Source organism: Bidens hawaiensis, unplaced genomic scaffold, assembly GCF_021521415.1.
Source record: "Bidens hawaiensis isolate Kalapana, Puna unplaced genomic scaffold, B.hawaiensis_p1.1 tig00026233_1, whole genome shotgun sequence".
In the NCBI taxonomy this organism is placed as follows: domain Eukaryota; kingdom Viridiplantae; phylum Streptophyta; class Magnoliopsida; order Asterales; family Asteraceae; genus Bidens; species Bidens hawaiensis.
The window spans coordinates 103720-121197 of record NW_027494228.1 but is presented as its reverse complement, the minus strand read 5'-3'; the positions used below and the strand labels follow the sequence as shown (position 1 = coordinate 121197).

Sequence of the window (17478 nt, the reverse complement as noted above, 5' to 3'; positions counted from 1 at the left end):
TTTGATTGGGATTTCTTTTCATTATGGATTTTATGTTATAAGTAAACTGTTGAGTTTGAATTAATTGATGCGTATTATTGCTTGGTTTTATTTACTTGGAATTATTGTTTCACATTGCCCTTGGTGATTGTTTCATAGGATAGGGTTTTGTTAGGTAATTTACTGTGTGTTCTTGACTAGTATATGATTGATATGCATTAAGATCATAGAAACAATAAAGCTAATTAAATAGATAAAAGTGAGCTGTTAGTCTAGAAAGTTGTAAGGTGATAAGTTATTGATAGATCTTTGTTGGTCAGGATTGCTAGATTTAGTTTTTCGTAAGGAGTCCGTCTAGGTTTGATTGTCAACTTAGTCTATTAAGTCAATTGAGTCTTCTTAACTATCTTTTATTTCCTCGCTGTAAGGTAGGATTTCGTCATAAAGATACTTAGACATAAATTATTAAATAACCGTAAGGAAGTTTAATTCATAAAACTGGTTAGTCTTAAAACTTGTTAGAAATCCATAGGCGTCTTCTTGGAGTTCAAGGGTCCTGTTCCGGTTTTCTGTCAAGGGTCTATTTTACGATCTCAGTTCCATAACTTAAGTTTCCCATTTGATTGATTGCCGTAACATTGGGGATTCTAGCCTAGGTAGTTATTTTCATCATCTGAGTTAATCTAAGTGTTTTAATAGTGTATTATATTTTATTTAATTATGGTTAAGTTTATAATATTTAATTAATTACGTTTTAAGTAATGATTATGTATTATTATATTTTAATAAATTAGGATTAGGTTTAGTTAATTAATAATTAGTTTAAAAACCCCCTTCAAACATTATTATTAAATAGTCACGTCTTGTAGTTGAGTCTAATTTGCTAGTTTCGTAATTTAAAGAGTCTCGTGGGTTCGATATCCGGACTTACTTAGCTGTACTAGAGTCGACCGGTACACTTGCCGGTTAGTAGATTAAGTTAAGTTTAAGAGTCTAGAGTATTACTTAGTGTCTATTTTAGCGTAATTTTAGTTATTAAATTATTTGACTACTTCAAGCACATCAATTGACAATCACCAACTTTGAATTTTTGATTTAAGATGGTGAAACATTTCTCATCAAAAGATAATTTCACGATAACCATGTACTTTACCAGACTAAACCACATGTTTTATATAATTATCAAGTAAAACAAAGCTTCATCATAGATTTAGATGGTAAATGGAGTTTTGCTCATAATGAGCATAGTTATAAACATTAAAATGGATGATGATAACAAACACATGATTAAAATAGAACAATCTAACCAAATGTGGATGAATCTTCCTTCTTAATGATGATGATGGTCTCCAAGCCTTCAAACTCTACACTAGATCTTCAATATGAGTGTTAGTGGGTGTTTTTATAAGTGAAAACCGGATAGAACTCTCTTCAAGGCACACAAAATGAGTGCAACATGAGCTACTATTTATAGGCAATATGGAGTGAGGGGCACGGCCCCGTGCTTACGTAGGAACGCCCCCGTGTTTTATTATGACATGTGCCAGATTTGTTTTGTCGTTTCTCATGTCTGACCATGGCCCCGTGGGCAAGGGGCACGACCTCGTGCTTTTGTTTCCCAGTTTTTGTCTTTTCTTGTAGTTTTTTGTCTTTTCTGGTGTTCATAAGAACGGGGCGTGTTTCTAGAAGTGACAATGTGACTGAGCAGGCGGTGGATGTATATTATAAGCGGGTCACGTAGTGTAGTGCTCTTTGAAACGCTTGCATTATATTTCTCAGTTCCGTAACTCAGTTGTTCCCATGCCTCTATAAGTGTGTTTCTAGCTTTAGCATCATCGTCACAGTCTTCGTCTGCAAATATTTCTCCTATCCTGAACAAGATTTCTTGGTCTGTTTCCTCTTCTGTGTATATTCCCAGATCGATACCGAGTTGAGTGAAATAAGTTGTGTGCCATATACCCCCGCATCTGAATTCAATGGCGTCTTCATACCACATTTTGTAAGTTCGGTTATAGCCTCTCTTGTTTGACCAAGGATCCGTCTCCACAGTCCCTTCACAATAGCCTTGCACCGGTTCCATTGGTTGACTTGTTTCAATGTGGCTTTGCATGCATAGAAGTTTGTCTCTGGATATCGACGGTTGAGGTATGTCAATCTTGTGTTGGCCCGTCTATTCCTTGCATCACGTCCGGGAAAGACCAGAAATGCATGAACATCATCATCATACTCAGCCATCTTTGGTTTGATATTGAAGATTTAATGCAAAAATCAGGGAAATGATGGAGTGGTCGGCAGTTCTTGTACAAGGACGAAGTTGGTTTTAGGGTAGAAAGGTTAGAAAAGTTGTTTTAATAATTCAAAGTTCGTAACTGTACTGAACATAAAAGCACGGTTCGTGCTTTTGGAAGCATGGTACCGTGCTGCATTATGCAGACAGTTTCTTTGTTTTATTTTTCAACATGGTTCGTTTTTTAACTGATTTTCTTTGTAGGTTAGGATTAAGACAGTAATTAAAAGTCCTAAATTTCATTACAACATAAAACATGGTTAAACATAGTGAAATGAAAAGTACAGCAACAATCCTAGACCTTAACACATAACACTAGCGGGAGCAACTACATAAAACAAAGTCGAGACTTCAACGACCACCATTCCCGAACAGGTCATGAATGTGTGGTGGGGCTCACTTAACTCCCAAGAGCTCGAAAAACTTTTTGTCGAGCTTCACAATTTCCTGGTTTAGAAAGTTGTGTTTGGAGCTACATCTTTGTGGTGGCCATCCACCACATGGAAGTTTTCGAACCGAAGTAGTTTGAATTTGTTGATTAGCTTGATTACGCGAGCTTCAGTTTGGATGTTGCTTTCCACCTGGTCTCTCATAATGCATTGTAGCCTCATGACCTCCTCCTCAATGCTTGAGGAAGATTCATGTTGCTTGCCTTTCCTCACTGGCCTCCATTCAACTTTCTTGCCTTCCATTTCAGTAATTTTGTGATTGGTATGAATGGAATAGTGAGTTTTTGCATGCATTATATAGAGACTGGAAGGTTGAACACGGCCCCGTGCTATTGAAAGAACGGCCCCGTGCTGCTAGGAGAATGTTTCTAAGTCAGAGAATTGTACGGAGTCAGCGCGTATCATGCTGAAGATTCTGGGGTGACCACGGCCTCGTGCTTTTAGAAGCACGACCCGTGCCTTTAGTTATTGAGGTTTTCTTTTATTTTTCAGCAAGATGCGAGAGCCGGAATTTTTAGAATGATGTTTAGCATGTTATTTTAAGAGTTTGGTCATCATAAAAATTGCTTTTCATTAAAGTTAAAGGTCCTAAAAAAAATATGGGATAAGACTGGTTTTCCTAAAGATATGAAAATATTCGGGTTAAGCCCGAAATTCCTAACACAATGTGCGTAATGAACTTGTTTACACATGAAAACAGAAAATTAAGTTTCCTAGATTTCCCCGAAAGGTTCTCCTCCTCCGAATGGCCCTGGTGGTGGAAAGTACGTGAAACCGACAACTTTAAACTGGAGTTGTTCGTTAATGTCTCGAAGTTCTATTTTCATGTTTTCCACTGATTCGGTGAGTTGATCGAGACGCGTCTCAGCAAGGAGATTCATTTCGGTGAGTTCCTTGACGAGTTCTTGAAGTTTCAAAAGAAGCTCGGTTTTGGAAACATGGCGGGCATCGTTTCTCGGTTGTCGAGGAACAGGAATTGCTTCACTCATTTCAGTAGGCATGTTGAATTTTTCAGAGAGAAGTGTGTTGGTTTTTCTTGGTGCAAAGAATGCATTGGCAAGATGTGCCTTTTATAGCCAACCAGATACCCAAGCACGGCCCGTGCTTTTAAAAGCACGACCCGTGTTCTTACTCTGACAATTCTGTTACGAACCAGTCTGACTGAGATTTTTGCATCGAAGATTTCGGCCCGCATATTGCGGCATGGCGCCGTGCCTTTAGTAGGTCCTTCATGGCAGTGTTTCAGAATATCTAAGGTTTCCTTTCCTGCTAAACACCTACGAATAATCTGATCGGCACCTATCCTAAACAAGTACGGATCTTCCCAGGAGTAGAACTTAAGGTCGGAGAAGAATTTCTTCCGTTGTTGATGAGTAAGAACTTTTCTTAGGATTCTACAAGCTAGAGAGTTTGCGAAGTCGGCAAACCAAGGACTTTTGTCTTTCCCCTGTATGACTGCTTGGATATGCATGAGAACTTCGTGTGGAAAATTATTATTGATGATTTAATCGTGATGTTCCTTTGAAGCTGGGCATTCTAAGCTTGAGAGATGGTCTGCGGCTACATTCTCTTCTCCTCTCTTGTCCTTGACTTCTATGTCGAATTCTAGGAGTAGTAGGATCCATCGGATAAGTCTATGTTTGGCATCTTGTTTGCTGAAGAGGAAACGTATGGCGGCATGGTTGGTGTAAACTATGCTTTTGGAAAGAATGAGGTATGATCTAAATTTTTCAAAGGCAAAAACTACTGCTAGTAACTCTTTTTATGTTGTGGTGTAATTTTCTTGTGCATCATTAAGAGTTTTACTAGCATAGTAAATTGGGTGAAAGTGTTTTTCTTTGCGTTGTCAGAGTACGGAACCAACTGCAAAGTCACTTGCGTCGCACATGATCTTGAATGGAAGGGTCTAATCGGGTGTAGTCATGATTGGTGCGTTGACAAGTTTGTCTTTCAGTATGTTGAATGATTCAACAAATTCTTCAGAAAAGACGAAGGGTGCGTCTTTTTCCAGAAGTTTGGTCATAGGTCTACCTATTTTGGAAAAGTCTTTTATGAATCGGCGGTAAAATCCTGCGTGACCTAGAAAAATTCTAATGGCTTTTACTAAGGTTGGGTGTGGAAGTTTAGAGATAGTTTCTATTTTTGCTTTTTCGACCTCTAATCCCTTTTGAGAAATCTGGTGGCCGAAAACGATGCCTTCTTTAACCATAAAGTGACATTTCTCCCAGTTGAGCACTAGATTTACTTCCTCACACCTGGCTAACATTTTGTCGAGGTTCTTCAAGCAATGATCGAAAGAATCTCCAAAGACTAAGAAGTCATCCATGAATACTTCCATAGAGTGTTCGATCATTTCGTGAAAGTTAGCCACATGCATCGCTGGAAGGTGGCTGGAGCACTATATAGTCAAAATGGCATTCTTCGATAGGAAAAGGTTCCGTACGGACATGTAAAAGTGGTTTTCTCCTGATCTTCAGGAGAAATGGGAATTTGGAAATATCCGGAAAATCCGTCAAGAAAACAGTAGAACATTTTTCCAGATAAAGGGAGTGGAAAATGATCTTTTCTTGTGGCGTCATTAAGTTTCTGGTAGTCAATGAAAACTTGCCAGCCTGTGATGGTCTTCATTGGTATTAGCTTGTCCTTATCGTTCTACAACTGTCATTCCTCCCTTCTTGGGTACTACTTGAACGGGACTAACCCAAGGTGAATATGAGATTGGGTAGATTAATCCGGCATCAAGGAGTTTGATTACTTCTTTCTTCACCACATCGTGCATGTTGGGATTGAGACGTCTTTGATGTTGGACCACGGGTTTGTATTCTTCCTCCCTGAGAATTTTGTGAGTACAAAACGAAGGACTGATGCCCTTAATATCCATGATCTTCCATGCGATGGCCTTCTTATGGCTCTTGAGAACTTTAAGGAGTTCGTCTTTCTCTTTTTTGGAAAGGTGAGATGAAATAATTACTGGGAGTTGAGAGTCTTTTTATAGAAAGGCGTATTCGAGATGGTTTGGTAGTTCTTTTAACTCTAAGGCTGGTGGTTCTTTGATTGATGGTTTTGATTTTTCATTACATTTAGTGATTTCATATACTACTTCTGATGCTTCCTGATAGTCATCATTGATATTTTCATTTTCTAAAACGAGTATGTTGAGTGTTTTGTCTAAGACTTGTGTTTCTAGCGGTTTATCGATGGAAGAATCTCGTATATAGTAACTCACGATGGAATCTATGATGTCGACACAATATAATGTGTCATCATGATGTTGCGAATATTGCATAGATTTTCCTATGTCAAAAGTAATTGCCTCATCATTGACCCTGAGAGTGAGTTTGCCGGTGCAAACGTCAATAATAGCCTTTACAGTGGCTAAGAAGGGTCTTCCTGGAATCAGAGGTACACTTTTGTCTTCCTCCATGTCTAGAATTACAAAATCTACTTGGAAAACAACTTGTCAATATTGACAAGCTTGTTTTCAACAATTCCCCGAGGATATTTAACAGATCGGTCAGCTAACTGAATGCTCATGCGGGTGGGCTTTGGTTCTCCTATCCCTAGTTTTGTAAAGACCGCATAAGGCTTTAAGTTAATACTAACTCCTAGGTCAGCCAGGGCATTGCTACCAAACAAATTTCCTATAAGACAAGGAATAGCAAAGCTCCCTGGATCGGTCATTTTTGGTGGCAGCTTTTTTTGGAGGACTGACGAACATTCTTCACTTAGGGTGACATGCGAGAGCTCCTCCAGCTTCCATTTGTTGGTTAGCACTTCTTTGAGAAACTTGGCATATTTCGACATTTGAGCAATGGCTTCGATAAAAGGGATGTAGATATGGAGTTGTTTGAAGAATTCTAAAAACATCCCGTACTGAGCTTCCAGTCTCTCCTGCTTCATACGTCCGGGGTAAGGAATAGGTGGAATATAAGTTCAGACTGGCTCCTTGGGTTGTACGGTGCCTATTGGAATCAGTCTTTCCTGCGTTTTATCATGGGATTCCTTTACCCTAACTGGTTCTGAAGTGGGTGACGCAACAGTGGTTGTACCGCTTCTGAGTGTACAAGCGTTAGCTGTCTCATTCGGGTAGGTGATTGTGTTGTTTGGAAGAGCGTCGGGTGGTCTTTTGGATAACTGTAGGGCAATTTGTCCGATTTGAATTTCTAGATTCTGTAATGATGCTTGTTGAATTTTTAGGTCGGCTTCATGTTATAATAATATTCCGCTGATATCAACAGCTATTGATTCAGCCTTCTTCTCTGCTTCATTTGTTTTGGTCATAATTTGGATCAACATTTCTTCGATTTTCGAGTAGCTCGAATTCTGATGGCTACTGGAACTTTGATCTTGAAATTGAGGTTTTGGTTGGAATTGTTGATTCATCGGTTTCTTTTCGAATCCGGGTAGGGCTTGAGTGTTACCTCCGTATTTTCAACTGAAATTCTGGTGGTTTATCCATCCTGGATTGTAGTTATTGCTGAACGCGTTGTTCTGTCGAGCGATGAAATCGACTTCTTCCATGGCCATAATGACTTGTTTACAGTCACTTGCTTTATGACTTCCTCCACTAGTATCACATGTGAGTCTGATTTTTGATAGTTCGGCTTGAAGTTGTTCGAATTACTTAGAAAGGGCTTCAAGCTGTGCGGTGACAAGAGTGTTGGAATCGACGTGGTGTATTCCTTTATGTGTAGGTGTAGATTTTGGTGGGTTGTAGGCGAAACTCTTCTTTGCAGCTTTCTCCATGGCTTCAAATGCATCGTCAGGTGATTTGGATCCTAGGTCTCCACCAGCGATTTGGTCGATGGCCTGTTTGTTTTTACTGGATTGAGCGTCAAAAAAAGTTTGTACCTGCAACCATACTCTTAGTCCATGATGTGGGCATCTTCTCAGAAGACTCTTGTACCTCTCCCATGCTGCGTGCAATGACTCATCATCATCGTTCCGGAATCCAGTAATGCTGGCGCGGTATTTGGCAGTTTTATCAGGCGGAAAGTATTTGAGGAGAAACTGTTCAACCATCTGGTCCCAGGTAGTGACGGAACCAGAGGAAAGAGATTCTATCCATTCTAAGACTTGACCCCTTAGATCAAAAGAAAGAGTTTGAGTTTGATCTGATATTCTGAACAGTTTTGAATTTTAATGGTTCTGTAGATTCGTAAGAATCGAGATATATGAGAAAGAGGGTCTTCGTCGAGGAGACCATGAAATTGAACTGAATTACCCACCATATGAATGGTGCTTGATTTGATTTCGAAATGTTCGGTGATATCGGGTGGAGCCACTCCATTGCCATAGCCTTCGAGCATTGGCTTGGCATATTGGCTCATGTTCGGCTCATTGTTCTTGGCCGCCATCATTTCTTCTGTTTGATTTTCTCCTGATGTGGTGTCGTCTACTGACTCGTCTTTTTAATTGTTTCATCGACGAAAGAGTCGTTCCGGATCAGAAATTGGAGAAACAAGCTCAGACTCAAAAGTAGAGGACATACATGGGACTAAATCAACATTAAAACTGGAGTAACAGTTAGTTAAAGTTACGCTAAAGTCAGGCTAAGCTAAACTAAACTAAGGTCTAAGTTAATTAAGCTAAAGTAAATATTAGGTAAATAAAGGTTAAAATTAGGCTAGCCGTAAAATTATATAGTAAAATAGTTAGTAAAAATGAAATAAGATACAAGTTAAGAAAAATTTGTACAATTATGGACAATGATTAAATCAAAACTTGGATCGTTCTTAGAAACGTACCGTGTCCCCGGAAACGTCGCCAAAAACTTTATGTGTGCTGCGTGTGGTAGCAAAATTATAACGGATTGGATATTTAGCTTTTTCACAAGATCGTGTTTTAAATATATAAAAGTGATTTTTACAAAGACTAAACACACACAAAATAGGCAAGTGTACCTATCGTATATGTAGAATAGTATTGGTAAGAACCAAGTATCGATCAGTGGACACAAATGTTTCTAATAATGAACAGTCGTTTTACTTTAATCGGAGGTTTTAAACATTTTGAGGTTAATTTTTTTGAAATTTAATAAAATATAAATACTTAAATATAATATATAGGTGACCAAGACGTGAGATTCTAAACAAGTAATACAATTATATGAAGGTTACCATCTAAGATCAAGAATCCACTCCATTTTATCGTTGATAATTAATACGTAAACATGTGGTAAAACTTTCCGTAATAATATATGATAGATAGCTCCTCATTTCTGAGTGAGCATCTATGACAAAAAGGGAGTAGCATGCGCATTTTAAAGTCGACCCTTTCCTAATGTCATGCTACCTCGAGAATGTCAATTTAAGTTGGCAAGTAGTTTCGTAAAGTAGAAAGATTATGATTGACTCCGATTTCTCAAATACCAATTCTAACAACTTCGGGTGGTTGTAGTTAACTCACACAACCTACCCTTGGTTGATTTAAATAGGTTATACTTACACATTCCATTAACATATGATTTTCTTTAACTAGCATGATATCCTAAGCAAAGCCATTTTCGGATTACCAAGACTTATAAAATAGATCATAACTTAAATCTCATCATTTCTAAATACATTATAAGGATCCATGTTTCGATAATTTATCAAAGTATTTCTATCTTTCAAGAACATGAATCGATCATAAATGATTGCCTACAGAATTGACAATCTCCAACTTTGAATTGTTGATTTAAGATGGTGAAACATTTCTCATCAAAAGATAATTGCAAGATAACCATGTACTTTAATAGACTAAAAACATGTTTTATATAATTATCAAGTAAAACAAAGCTTCGTCATAGATTTAGATGGTAAATGGAGTTTAGCTCATAATGAGCATAGTTATGAACACTAGAATGGATGATGATAACAAACACTTGATTAAACTAGAACAATCTAACCAAATGTGGATGAATATTCCTTCTTAATAATGATGATGATGGATGATGATGATGATGGTCTCCAAGCCTTCAAACTCTTCACTAGATCTTCAATATGAGTGTTAGTGGGTATTTTTATAAGTGAAAACCTAATAGAACTCTCTTCAAGGCACACCAAATGAGTGCAACATGAGCTACTATTTATAGGCAATCTGGAGTGAGGGGCACGGCCCCGTGCTTATGTAGGCACGCCCCCGTGTTTTATTATGACATGTGCCAGATTTGTTTTTTCGTTTCTTATGTCTGACCACGGCCTCGTGGGCAAGGGGCACGACCTCGTGCTTTTGTTCCCAGTTTTTGTCTTTTCTTGTAGTTTTTTTGTCTTTTTTGTTGTTCATAAGCACGGGGGCGTGTTTCTTTAGCCATGGGGGTGTGTTTCTGGATTTTCTTGTGTTTTCTTTTGTTTTTCTTTGTCTTTTCGCTTGTTTCTTCGTTTGGGACATGGTTTCACCGGAAATCAAATTTTATTATGATAAGTGGTCTTATGTGCTGTGTTATTTGATAGAATTTCCAGTTTTTAGAGGTTTTTTGATGCTAAAAGGATGTATAATTTTATGTACATCACGATTACTATAATTATTTGGTAATTTAAGTTTTAGCCTTTTCATTTGAAATATTACTTCACAAAGATTGATTTTTGTCAGTAAATTTGGGAATGTTATGGATATATCATATATGGAGGGAAAACATAGATTAAAACAAGCTTAACATTCGTATTAATTAAGCTTCGTTAAATCAATATTCAAATACCATTTGAGGTAGGCCTATCACTTTTAACCGAAACATGTAACCCAACCCAAGAAATACCATCTAAGGAATGAATTTTCAATGCTATAATTTTATAATGTTTACTAAGTAACCGGCGTAGCCTTGATAGTTATCTCCTAATCAACCCAAGTGATAATAACGTAGATTTTATCGGTATTAATTTAGGACCAAATTTTCTACTTTTGCTTAAATCTGCAATCAAACCGCCATATCTAAGCTAACCCCGCTGTGTAGCACGGGTTAACAGGTATAATTACTAGTCAATTTCAAAGAAAATGATATTATTACTTTATCACACAAAAACCTTTGTTTTGTTATAGAACAATACAAAAACATAAAAAGGATAACGCTAGGGATAAAGCATACTTTCTTCGACAATGCTATTTTTATTATTAGAACATATAAGAGAACGAAGATTCAAGGAGAAATTTCAATAACAGAGTGATAAGATCGAATGTGTTTTATAGTAAACCGAGTGAACCCGGACTCATGAAACACATAAGACCATTCTTTGGAGGTCTGCTCTTTTCCTTTACTCGTATGAGCCATCATGGCCATATCAAGCAACAATCCTACACCTTTAAACTCGTGATCTTCTTCATGTCCGACAACTGCGTCAACAATAATCACCTTGCATGTGGCTTGAGGAGTCGCCTCTCTACATTTTCTTAATATGGCAATACTGTCATCATCTGCCCAATCATGTAATACTTTCTAAAGAAAAACATTAAAACATTATTAAGTTTGATTTAAAGTGTATTTAAAAACATTTGAGTCATACAGTGACTTGGTGACACTCACCATCAAATAAACAACATCAGCTTTTGGAACAATATCAAACATGCTACCTCCAACATGTAAAACACCTTCAGATTCAGGAGCTACGGACACCACATGAGGAAGATCGAAATTGATCCCTTTAATCCATGGATAAGCACCCACAATCAACCATAAAACTGTCCCGTCACCACCACCAACATCCACCAAGGTCTTTAAACCCTCAAACACCTTTGGACATCCCTTGATCACATGCCATTGCATCATTAATCAACTTACTATGACCCGGATTTTCCGCACATAATCCCCATACATCAACCCCATGTGCTGCTTCAAAGGGTAATTCTTCATTACCCAAAACCCATGCACTTAGTTTATGCCATGGAGCCAACATAACTGGAGAGCTCTCTAAAATCACCAAGTCAGCCATGCTATGCTTTCCATTACTTGTTAGGAGACGAGATAATGGTATTTGAGTGTATCCAAAGGTCGTTTCGGATATGGGTTTTTCTTGAAATACTTTATAATGTATCAAGAACCTCATGATCCGATACAACGTAGACTGTGAACACTTGTGCTCTGATGCATGATCATCAAGTGTCATCCGGGATTCTTGGTGTTCTAGGATGTCAGGTATTTGATGTGCGAATATATATATATATATATATATATATATATATATATATATATATATATATATATATATATATATATATATAAAACACAAGTCACAACTAAGCTTTAAAAACCAAACAATCTATCCTAGTTCACACAAACGGCAAGTGTACCGGTCGCGTATAGCAAAGATGAGAAAAGTCCGGATATCGAACATGAAGACACGTGAAAACGTTTATAATTACTAAACTCTAACCAAGACTCACCAAAACATTTAATTGATTTATTTTAGAATTTAATTTAACTACTTAACTTAACTGAATTAAAACTTTTAACAAAACTTTGAAAACTTTGGTTTAAATTCAATATATAAAGACGTCTACCTAGGAATGAATCATGTTGATAGAAATAACAAGACAATGGATTGAAAATATTCACGACACCGGTTATAAAAGATGACACAACTAAAACTTATTTAAGAAAGTCAAATTACCTCTTAGTCTCTCTAACAAACTCTAACTTATTTTAGTTGATTTTAATAGAATAAACCGGAAAAACAATTATTAACGTGTTCAAATGACGACTCTCCTCTCGGTCTCACCGACACACTAGCCTAATGGAAACGAATACTACGCAACCAAGGATAGAGGAACAATTTAACTTAACCCAAATTAAACCAACTAATTGCACACAAACACTCAAACCTGACAAGACAAAAAGCGGTCTTAATTCTAACAAGTAAAAGCAACGAGACAAAATTACTTCTTATCACCTCTCGGTCTCAAAGAAGGTGTATTTTAACTGATTTTAGATGATTATATTACCCACTTATCCCTACGGTTGTACACCCCACAAATAAACCCTAACACCAAGTCAAGAGTCTAACAAGAAATCAATTAATCAAAACCAATTCAATTAACTAATGCAAGAGGCTTATAAGTAAAAAAACGTAAAACACAGGCATCACACACAATCTAATTTATGGTTTAGTTAAACTTTACATCAATAATTTAAGTCTTGAACATTAACAATCCATTAAACAAGTCTAAACTACTCAACAATCATCTATCCTAGGTAGAACAAACAAGTTTAGCTACTCATAACTTTTGGACAGCCATGCCTACTCAAGAAAAACATCACAAACATCATCATAAACATAATCAAACTCATTCAAGATCCAAACAATATCAATCACAAGACAAAAAATCAATTAATTGCAAAACAATTCAAAACAAAAGACCAAATCAACAAAGTTAGGGTTCTTGGAAAACAAATAAAGTTTATGAATGTTTTACTATCAAGTATGGCTGAGATTGTAACACCCCGACCGACGGCGGATTATACATCGGGGCGCTACGAATTGTTTCATTACTCGTGACACTATTTGGGTGTCAATATTTAATAAATACATTTCATTTCGCATGCGCATAAACACACCATAAGGTAACATAAATCACATAACATAACTCATAATATTCAAATACATAAATTTGTCTTGTTATATTTTAAACTAGGTCCAAAGTAAAAGAAAACATCCTACGTGTCCTCGAGTTTCCAAAAGCAGCTACAGCAAACCTGAACATGTGTTAAAATAAAACGTCAACACTTGCGTGTCGGTGAGAAATCAAGTTTAATAGATATAAATAGATAATAAACAAAGCACTGCGCGCAACATGTGTATAACTGGCGTTCAACATAGTGTGTAAACAGATTGTGATCAAGCCTAAATAGATCATAGCTCATAGTTCATAGCGTGCTCAAAATCGAGCAAAAACAAATAATCATTCGTGTATGTGCAAACAAACCAAGAAAATTGTAAACAATAGGTCTCCCGTGTTCATCTAATGGATCCATGAAAACTTCGGAATAGGCCGATCAAAGCGGTTAATGATCCACACATACAAATATACAACACTAGTAAACGTCCATAACACATGGGTTTTGCGCACATAATTTCATAAACAAGTTTAAGACTCAAGTTGTACGAACACATGAACATCCCAAAACGTTAAAAATAAAAGGGGATTAGGTACGAGATTACTCACCTGAAAAAGGTGCGTTGAAAGATAACGTAAGAACCAACTTTTAAACAAGTGAAAGTTAACCTATAAATAAGAGGTTATTGGTTTAACGATTGGTTTTTGCCTTGAATATATGCAAGTTACTTAAACAAATTATTTAAAAAGAAAATTTATATATATAAATTTACCGAGATTTCTGGGCAGAAAAGAAGAGAAGACGGATTGCAAAGAGGGGAGTTGGAGGCGTCGCTGAGGATCTTCGGCAGAGAGTAAGGGAGAAATATTTTGGGGAGAGTTTAAGTGTTTAAGTGTAGTGTTTAATTATCCAAGAAATTAGTTTTATTTATAGGAAAACCCTAGGGAACACATCCCTGGAATTGGGGAAAAAGATCTTATCAAATCAAAGCAAAAGATATTAAAAGCAAAAGATATCACAAGCAAAAGATATGGTGGCAGCTGCAGGGGATGGGGAAGGCTGACAGGTTACTGTTCAAAGCATGGGAGGGGTCAGACAAAGTACTGTACAAGACATGGAAAAGAAGATTTTAAAAGATTATGCCAGTTACTTTTTCTGACAACCAAGAGGGTTGGTAAGCAAGCTGCGCCGAAAGTGACCCTTCGGACAGATGTCAGATCTGGCCTACTGTGCCCATACCTTGGCAGGTATAGCACAGAAGATAAGATATTTCAAAAGCATACAGGCTGGCTAAAACTGGAGAAAAGACTTAAGTGTTTAGCGCGAGAAGGCTTGAGTGCGCGAGGGCGAAGGCAGACAGAACAAGCCTTAGGGCGCCGCGGGAAGAACTACAATCCTTAGCGCGCCGCGGGAAGAACTACAATCCTTAACGCGCCGCGGGAAGAACTACAATCCTTAGCGCGCCGCGGGAAGAACTACAATCCTTAGCGCGCCGCGGGAAGAACTTCAAATCCTTAGCGCGCCGCGGGGACAGTTCGTCTCGCGTATCGCAGGAACAGCTGGTCTTCACGCAGGCTTCCTTGTAAGGAGTCTGGCGCGTGGAGCTGCGCAGACATCCTTAGGCGGGAAGAACCAAAGGACAAGCAGAGAGTTAAGAGAAAAAGGGGGGTTCAAGGCTTAAGGGTTAAGCAGAGGGGCGGGACGGCGACAAGAGAGAAAAAGGGGCGGGACGGCGATAAGAGAGAGAAAGGGGCGGGACGGCGGAAAGGAATTATTATTATTAGTAATATATATATATAGATTATAATCAAATTTTAAATCTTAAAAACGGATCTGAAAACGGGTACCTGGGTCGGGTCGGATTTGGGCAGATGTCACAGTCTCCCCTACTTTAAGAAATTTCGTCCCGAAATTTATCTCGAAGTAGGATGCGCAGAGAAAAGGTGCGGGTATTTGATCTTCATTTGATCTTCCCTTTCCCAAGTGAACTCGGCTCCGCGCTTGGACTGCCAGCGAACTTTGACAATAGGGATGCGACTGCGCTTGGTTTGCTTTACCTCGCGATCCATAATCTCAACAGGCTTCTCAACGAAATGCATAGACTCATCAACTTGAACTTCATCAAGTGGTATGTGGAGGTTCTCGTCAGCTAAACATTTCTTGAGATTGGATACATGAAATGTTGGATGCACATTGCTGAGCGCGGGCGGCAGGTCCAGCTTGTAGGCAACCTTTCCCACTCTCGCGAGAATCTTGAATGGACCAACATAACGAGGTGCAAGCTTACCTTTCTTCCCAAAGCGGACAACACCCTTCCAGGGCGATACTTTGAGGAGAACAAGATCACCAACTAAAAATTCGAGAGGCTTCCGCCTGCGATCTGCGTAACTCTTCTGTCGGCTTCTGGCAGTCAGCAGATGATCACGGATCTTGGCGATTTTATCGGTTGTCTCTTGAACTAGTTCGGGTCCTGTGATTTGAACTTCACCCACTTCGTTCCAACAAATCGGTGAGCGGCACTTTCGACCGTAAATTGCTTCAAATGGGGCCATACCGATGCTGGAATGATAGCTGTTATTGTAAGAGAACTCGATCAGAGGTAGGTGTGAATCACAATTACCTCCAAAATCAAGAACACAAGATCGAAGCATATCCTCAAGGGTTTGGATGGTTCGCTCAGACTGTCCGTCAGTCTGAGGATGATATGCAGTACTCATGTCCAAACGAGTTCCTAACGCAGATTGGAGAGATTTCCAAAAGCGAGAGATAAAACGGCCATCACGATCGGATATGATGCTCAAGGGAGTACCATGACGGCAGACAATTTCCTTGACATAAAGATGCGCATGTTGTTCAACACGGTAGGTTTCACGAATGGGCAGAAAGTGGGCAGACTTGGTCAATCGATCCACTATTACCCAAATGCTATCATGTTTGCTTGCGGTCAAGGGTAACTTGGTGATAAAGTCCATTGCTATACTTTCCCATTTCCACGTAGGAATTTCTGGTTGTTCGAGCAAACCAGATGGGCGTTGATGTTCAGCTTTTACCTTAGAACAAGTTAGGCATTTAGCTACGAACACAGCAATATCCTTTTTCATACCGGGCCACCAATAAGTAAGGCGCAAATCTTTGTACATTTTGTCAGCGCCAGGATGAATGGAGTACCGAGTTTTGTGCGCTTCACTCAGTATGACAGTGCGAAGGATCTCATCATTGGGAATCCAGATGCGATTGAGATAACAGAGAGTTCCATTCAGGTTAGGAACTAGATGCGCTTCCGCGCCACACGCTAACTCGGCGCGTAGGTTGCCTTTGCTGATCGATGCGCGCTGCGCGTCGCGAATGCGCGATTCAAGATTGCTTTGGATCGGCGCAAAGTGAAGCTGCGTGCGCGGCAAGATACAGTTGAGTTGACTGGGTTTGCGGCTGAGCGCATCGGCTACCACATTAGCCTTTCCAGGGTGATATCCGATCTCACAATCGTAATCGCTGATGAGTTCGTTCCATCGGCGTTGTCTCATGTTAAGTTCCTTTTGATCAAAAATGTGCTGAAGGCTTTTATGGTCGGTGTAAATGTTGCACTTAGTACCATAGAGGTAGTGTCTCCAGATTTTTAAGGCAAATACAACTGCACCAAGTTCGAGGTCGTGAGTCGTATAATTCTTTTCATGAATTTTGAGTTGCCTTGACGCGTAAGCGATAACCTTGCCTCGTTGCATAAGTACACAACCGAGACCTTGGTTGGAGGCATCACAATAAACGACAAAGTCGTCAGTACCCTCTGGTAACGTTAGAACAGGAGCTTCGCACAACTTTCGCTTGAGCGTTTGAAAGGCTTCTTCTTGCTTCGAGCCCCAAATATACGGTTTGCCTTTGTGCGTTAATGCTGTTAAAGGCAAGGCGATTTTTGAGAAGTTCGAAATGAATCGCCGGTAGTAACCAGCTAAGCCCAAGAAGGAACGGATTTCGGTAGGAGTGGTCGGTGTAATCCAGTGCTTGATTGCTTCAATTTTGGATGGGTCGACATGAATACCCATCTTGTTTACAACATGACCAAGAAACTGCACTTCGTCAGACCAAAACTCACACTTGGAGAGTTTGGCATAGAGTTGTTCGGTTCGAAGCTTTTGCAACACCAACAGAAGATGTTGTTCATGCTCGGCCTTGGTTTTAGAATATACCAGAACGTCATCGATAAACACGATCACGAATTGGTCCAAGAAAGGCCTACACAC

General features: G+C 38.9%; 1 pseudogene across 1 annotated transcript; it reads right to left on the bottom strand.

Annotated features, from left to right (window-relative positions):
• Nucleotides 1-10828: 10828 nt before the first annotated feature.
• On the bottom strand, nt 10829-11815 carry LOC143573187 (acetylserotonin O-methyltransferase-like; annotated as a pseudogene). Its single transcript, XR_013142388.1, has 2 exons — nt 11213-11815; nt 10829-11125 (listed from the first exon to the last, which is right to left on the bottom strand). The product of XR_013142388.1 is annotated as an acetylserotonin O-methyltransferase-like (transcript).
• Between the last annotated feature and the right edge of the window lie 5663 nt (nt 11816-17478).